Source organism: Mobula hypostoma, chromosome 3 (assembly GCF_963921235.1).
Source record: "Mobula hypostoma chromosome 3, sMobHyp1.1, whole genome shotgun sequence".
NCBI classification, from domain to species: Eukaryota; Metazoa; Chordata; class Chondrichthyes; order Myliobatiformes; family Myliobatidae; genus Mobula; species Mobula hypostoma.
In genome coordinates this window covers 18,370,068-18,377,448 of record NC_086099.1, presented here as the reverse complement: position 1 = coordinate 18,377,448, position 7,381 = coordinate 18,370,068, and positions in this window count along the sequence as shown.

Genomic DNA, 7,381 nt, shown 5'->3' with positions numbered 1-7,381 from the left:
TTGTCCCGTATCACAAACATACATGGAGCAACATTAGGCCTGTCGAATCTATACTGCTTCACTCATAGAGTATTTCAGGGCAGGAACTCGGTCCATCAGAAACATTGCATTGGCCCCTCATTCAACCTGGAACATCGGAACAGCAAAGATATATACATCAGGACGCTCTTTATAGTCCAAGACGTAGGCCTCAATACCTCCTTATGCAATTGTATCCTCGATTTCCTCACTTGCAGACCCCAGGCAGTTAGGATTGGCAACAACAGCTCCTCTACAATCTCCATCAACACAGGTGCACCACAAGGCTGTGTGCTTAACCCCCTGCATTACTCGCTTTACACTTACAACTGTGTGGCTAAACACAGCTCCAATACCGAATTTAAGTTTGATGACGGCACCGCTGCCTCAGGCAGAATCAAAGGCAGCGACAATCTGCACATAGGAGGGAGACTGAAAATCTGGCTGACTGGTGCAACAACAATGCCCTCTCACTCAATGTCAGCAAGACCAAGGAGCAGATTATTGACTTCAAGAGGAGGGAACTGAAGGCCCATGAGCGAGTCTTCATTGGGGGACCAGAGGTGGAGAGTGTCGGCAACTTCAAATTCCCCAGGGTTATCACTTCCTGTCTTGGGCCCAGCAGGTAACCATAAGAACGATTAGGAAGAGAGCATGGCAGCGCCTCTACTAGAAGTTAGTGAAGATTGTGAAGTGGTTAAGAAGTTGTGAAGACTGTGGATAGTGAAGTGGTTCAGAAAGCAGACGGTGCATTGGCCTTCATCAATCGTGGGATTGAGTTTAGGAGCCGAGAGGTAATGTTGCAGCTATATAGGACCCCGCTCAGACCCAACTTGGAGTACTGTGTTCAGTTCAGGTCACCTCACTACAGGAGGGATGTGGAAACCATCAAAAGTGTGCAGAGGAGATTTACAAGGATGTTGCCTGGATTGGGGAGCATGCCTTATGAGAATAGGTTGAGTGAACTCGGCCTTTTTTCCTTGGAGCGACGGAGGATAGAGGTGTATAAGATGATGAGAGGCATTGATTGTGTGGATAGTCAGAGGCTATTTCCCAGGGCTGAAATGGCTAGCACAAGAGGGCACAGTTTTAAGGTGCTTGGAAGTAGGTACAGAGGAGATGTCAGGGGTAAGTTTTTTACGCAGAGAGTGGTGAGTGCGTGGAATGGGCTGCTGGCAGCCATGGTGGAGGTGGATACGATAGGGTCTTTTAACAGACTCCTGGACAGGTACATGGAGCTTGGAAAAATAGAGAGCTATGGGTAACCCTAGGTAATTTCTAAGGTAAGGACTTGTTCGGCACAGCTTCGTGGGCCAAAGGGCCTGTATTGTGCTGTAGATTTTCTGTGTTTCTATGTTTCCAGGATTCAGCATGATATCTAAAACTTTGATGTGGTGGAGAGAATATTGACTAGCGGCATTACAGCCTGGTATGGAAACACCAATGCCCTTGAACAGAAAATCCTACAAAAAGTAATGGATATGGCAGAATCCAAAACGGGTAAAGTCCTCTCCACCATTGAGCACATCTACACAGAGCGCTGCCACAGGAAAGCAGCATCTATCATCAGGACACCTACCACCCAGGTCATACTGCAGCCATCAGGAAGAAGGCACAGGAGCCTCAGGACTAATACCACCAGGTTCAGGAACAGTTACTACCCCTCAACCATCAGGCTCTTGAACCAGTAGGGATAACTTCACTTAATTTCACTTACCCATCACTGAACTGTTCCCACAACCTATGGACTCACTTTCAAGGGCTCTTCACCTCATATTTTCGATATTTATTACTTATTTATTTATTCTTTCTTTTCTCCTGTATTTACAAAGTCTGTTGTCGGCTGCACATTGTTTGTTTGTCCGCCCTGTTGGTTGAGGTCTTTCATTTGTTTCTATTAATGAAAGAAAATGAATCTCAGGGTTGTATATGGTGACGTATATGTACTTTGATAATATGTTTACTTTGAACTTTGAACAACAAATTCTGCAAATGCTGGAAATCCAGAGCAACACACACAAAATGCTGGACCAACTCAGGAAGTCAGGGAACATCTGTGGAGTGTTGACATTCCAGGCTGAGACCCTTCTTCAGGACTGGCCCACCGTATGTGTGTCCATCGAATTCATCCCATCTGTCTACAGATGGTCTACGCTCCTTCAACATTATTCTTGGATCTATTTCCACCACCTTCCTTCGAAGTGTGTTCCATGCTCCAATCACTCTGAAACACTTGCCTTGGATACAGCTCACATCATGGAAACCATCTCATCTTTAAGGACTCTGTCTATAGTTCTCGCTGCCTCAGTGAATTAGCCAGCATAATCAAAGACCCCATCCACCAGCACATTCTCTCTTTACCCCCTTCCCGCCTGGAAGCAGATATAACAGCTTTACAGATTGTACAACCAGATTCAAGGTCGGCTTATGGTTCCCCAATGCAATGAGGTGAACTCCCGACCTCACAATCAAATGACTGAATCTTGTTATTTCCCTGCATTGTTTCTCTCGCCCTTTTAAACTGAGTGGAGGAAAGTTTAAGGGAGATATCACAGAAAGGGGTAAGTACCTGGAATGCACTGCCGGGGGAGGTAGCATAGGCAGATACATTAGGAACTCTGGCCCTTGGATTGAAAACATGGAGGATTATGGGTTACATGGCAGGAAAGGGTTAGATTGATCATGCATCAAGTTAAAAGGTTAACTCCAGAGGACCACAACCTTGTGTTGGTTTGGAGGCTTGTGTGTGCCTCAAAGACCTGAAGGAGATAAGGTGAGAGAGGGAAATGGGGATGGGGAATGGTGAAGGGGGGGCATTACTGGAAGTTCAGAAATTGAACCTCCTCCCTCACTACCATTCAGGCCTCTAAACAGTCCTTCTAGGTGAGGCAACAGTTCATCTGTGAGTCTGTTGGGGTCATATACTGTGTCCAGTGCTCCTGGTGTGGTCTCCTGTATATCGGTGAGACCCGACATTGATTGGGAGACGCTTGCGTCAAGCACTTATGCTCATCTGCCAGAAGAAGCGAGATCTCCCAGTGGCCGCCCATTTTAATTCCGCTTCCCATTCCCATTCTGATATTTCAATCCATGTCTTCCTCTACTGTTATGATGAGGCCACACTCAGGTTGGAAGAACAACATCTTATATTCTGTCTGGGTAGCCTCCAACCTGATGGCATGAACATCGATTTCCCAAATTTCCAGTAATGGTCCCCCCTTCCCCTTCACTATTCCCCAACCCCGCTTCTCTCTCTTACCTTATCTCCTTGCTTGCCCATCGCCTCCTTCTGGTGCTCCTCCCCTCTTTTCTTTCTTCCATGGCCTTCTGTCCTCTCCTATTGGATTCCCCTTTCTCCAGCCCTGTATCTCTTTCACCAATCAACTTCCCAGCTCTTTACTTCACCCCTCTCCTTCCCAGTTTCACATATTGCCTTGTGCTTCTCCCTCCCCTCCCCCCGGCTTTTAAATCTACTCCTCATCTTTTTTTTTTCTCCAGTCCTGCTGAAGGGTCTCAGCCCAAAATGTCAACTGTACTCTTTTCCATAAGTGCTGCCTGGCCTGCTGAGCTCCTCCAGCATTTTGTGTGTTTTACTTGGATTTCCAGCATCTGCAGATTTTATCTTGCTTGTGATTGGATTACTAATCAGACTACCTACATTTTCATGCAGATTATTTAAAGATTAAAGGCTATCTTTATTTGTTGCATGTTCATTGAAACATATGGTGAAATGTGTCATTTATGTCAATGACCAACACTGTTCGAGGTTGTGCAGGGGCAGCCTGCAAGTGTTGCCATGCTTCTGGTGTCAGTGTAGCATACCCACAATTTACAATCCCTGACTGGTATGTCTTTGTAACGTGGGAGGAAACCAGATCACCTGGAGGAAATCCATGTGTTCATGAGGAGAACGTATATACTCCTTATAGACAGTGATGGGAATTGAACCCTGATTTCCAATCGCTGGCACTTAATAGCATTTTTGTTCAAGAATCAAATTTGAAATAAAAGATCTTGAATCTTGAAAGTGGTTTACTGATCGCTACACTACTGCCACTGTCCCTCTCTCATTTCTCAGTATGATCTCTAGAGCCTTACAAATCTTCCTCTCAGAAACCGAGATGGCCTGTTTCCGTGCTGTAATTGTTATATGGATAAATGTGCGGGTTTTCTCTGGGTGCTCCGGTTTTCTCCCACGGTCCAAAGAAGTACAAGTTAGTGGGTTAATTGGCCATTGTAAATTGCTGTGTGCTCTGGTTAGGGTTAAACTGGAGGTGGCTGGGTGATGCGGCTCAAAGGGCCAGAAAGGCCTGTTCCATGCTGTATCTCAATAAATAAATACTCACCCAGTTTATTTTTATATGCCTCCACTGTTACTCCTAGTAGTGCATTCCGTTTCCTATCACTACACTGCAAGGTATAATCCTCACGTTATCTCTGAGCCTTTTACCCTTACCCTTCATTCCGTGTCCCATAGTTGTGGACTCTTCCATCAGTGGGAACAGTATCTTTTTTGCATCTATCATATCCTACAAGACTTTAAATTTCCTCACAAGCTTATCTGTTTCAAGTAGAACCTCAACTTCTCCATAAAACTAAACTTCCTAATCATTGGAATCATTTTTGAGCAAAATCCTCTACATTGGTGAGACCCATTGTAAATTTGCGGACTGCTTCATCAAGCATGTCCATTTCATCCCCCAAAAATGGAACTTTCCGGCCAAACATTTTAATTCCAATTCCATTCCCATTCCCATTCTGAATTGTTGGTCCATGGTCTCCTCTTGTGCCAAGATGAGACCACCCTCAGGGTGGAGAAGCAACACCTTATATTCTGTCCAGGTTGCCTCCAACCTGATGGCATGAATATCGATTTCTCCTTCCAGTAAAAAAAAATTCTCCTCCCCCTTCCCTCTTCTTCTATTCAGAGAAAGATAGGTTCTTGATTAGCCAGGGTATCGGGGAGTGGGGATGACTGGAAGAATTGGATCAGCCCATGATTGAGTGGTGGAGCAAACTCGATGGTCTGAATGGCCCACTTCAGCTCCTGTGTCTTATGGTCTATTCCCCACTCTGGTCTTTAACCTGCCTATTACTTCCCCCTGAATTCCCTCCTCCTACGGTCCACTCTCCTCTCTTATCAGATTCCTTCTTCTCTAGCCCTTTACCTTTCCCACCCACTTGGCTTCACCTATCACCTTCTCGCTAGTCTCCATCCCATCCCCCCACCTTTTTATTCTGGCATCTTCCCCCTTCCTTTACAGTCCTTAAGAAGGGACTCAGCCTGAAATGTCAACTATTTATTCATTTCCATAGATGCTCTCTGACCTGCTGAGTTCCTCCAGCATCTTCTGTGTACTGCTTTGAATTTTTAAAATGTTGTTCACACTCATGTTTAAACTAATAGGCAAAGGGTTGGGTGCAGTATGGCTTGTGTTAATCAACCAGATAGCCAAGGAGAAAAAGTGACATTTCTGCATGAATCACCAGCATATTTGGCTACGTCCATCACCATCACAACTACATCATCTCTGAAGCTTCTTTCCTGTAACTATTCAGCTTCTCAACAAAGTCACTCATGTGTAATACTCTAACTGTCCCCGCACAACATCTATTAAATGCTCTCTTTGATCTGTTCATAAGTATTTAGCCTGCTTATTTAAGTTTGATTATTGATGTTTGCTCATGTGACCACTTTGTTAATTGTTGACTGCTCATCGTTGTTTGCACTATTGTCTTGTAAGTTGTCGGTTGCTATTGTGTTGTCTGTTATGGTATTATCTTGTGGTTTATGCTTGGCATTGAACCACATTCTGGCAAAGTGATTCTGATTTCTGTGGATTGGTTAATTGGTTGGAAGTGATTACTAGAATATTCTGCCTTCAATTTCATCTTTTTGGTCTGTCATTCATTTATTTGAATGCACACAGCATAAGGAATAAAATGGATGATCTTGAAATTCAGCTACAGATTGACAAATATGACATTGTGGCCAAATCTGAAACTTGGCGAAAGGATGGCCGCCATTGGGAGCTGATATATGGTGTATCAGAAAGATAGGCTAGTAGGCAGAGAGGGTGGTGTGGCTCCGTATAAGAAATAATTTTAAATCAGTAGAAAGAGATGACATAGAATTGGAAGGTGTAGAGTCTCCATGGGTTGAGTTAAGAAATGGCAAGGATAAAAGGACCCTAATGGTAGTTGTATACAGGCCTCCAAACAGCAGCTGGGATGTGGATTACAAATTGCAGCAGGAGATAGAAAAGGCATGTGAGAAAGGCAATGTCATGATAATCATAGGGGATTTTAACATGAAAGTGGATTGGGAAAACCAGGTCAGTACTGGACCTCAAGAGAGAGAAGTTGTAGAATGTTGAAGGGATGGCTTTTTAGAAATGTTGTGTGAATGAAATCGCCAGACAGAGTTACTGGTAGATACAAAGCAGCTTCTTTATTCGACAAAACAAGGTACAGCAGGCATCATATGGAAACGTTTTCAGTGGAAAGGTCTGCTGGCCCAATGTGGGGCTCGATATTTATTTGCTAAACACATAGGACCATTCCATATTTACAAAGTATAGACAATGCTTTCTTTTGAAGCTACAAAATTCACACCTTCTGATTTGCATCCATCCTACAGACGCCAGCAGCGCCTAGACTGGGATCCACAGCTTTTAGGAATCCATTATTCCAAACTGAATTCACAATACATTTACTTGGTATTTTTTGTGCTAAACGTAAAGGACAACTCCATATTTACAAAGTATAGATAACGCTTTCTTTGAAACTAGATGCAAACTTCACACCTTCTGATTCACATTCATCCCATAGATGCCAGCATCGTCTGTGGATGGGATTCACAGCTTCTAGGAATGCAATATTCCAAATTAAATCCACAATACATTTTCAAGGAACAGAAGACTGGTAGCCAAAGCCATTTGCTAAATGTGAATGACCTAAATCCAAAAACCACTCTAACAAGAACAGCTTGCTATTGAGCCCACTGCTGGATTGAGTGTTGTGCAATGATTCAGAGGTGATAAGAGAGCTTAAGGTTAAGGAACCCTTAGGAAACAGTGATCACAATATGATCGAGTTCATGTTGAAATTTGATAGGGAAGAAATAAAATCTAATGTGTCGGTATTTCAGTGTGTAGCGCCCCGGTAAGCCTCAGGCTCACTCAACTCTCTGTCTAGGGAAAGCAGACCTCGACCCCGCCAAACTGGATAATTAAGTTTGTGTGGGTGCTGTGTGATTGTACCCCACCCCGCCAAGTAACAGACAAAACACCATACACGATTAATTGATTACAATTTATAGATATTACTGGAACTATATAATTAGTAGAGATAAAATATAAAA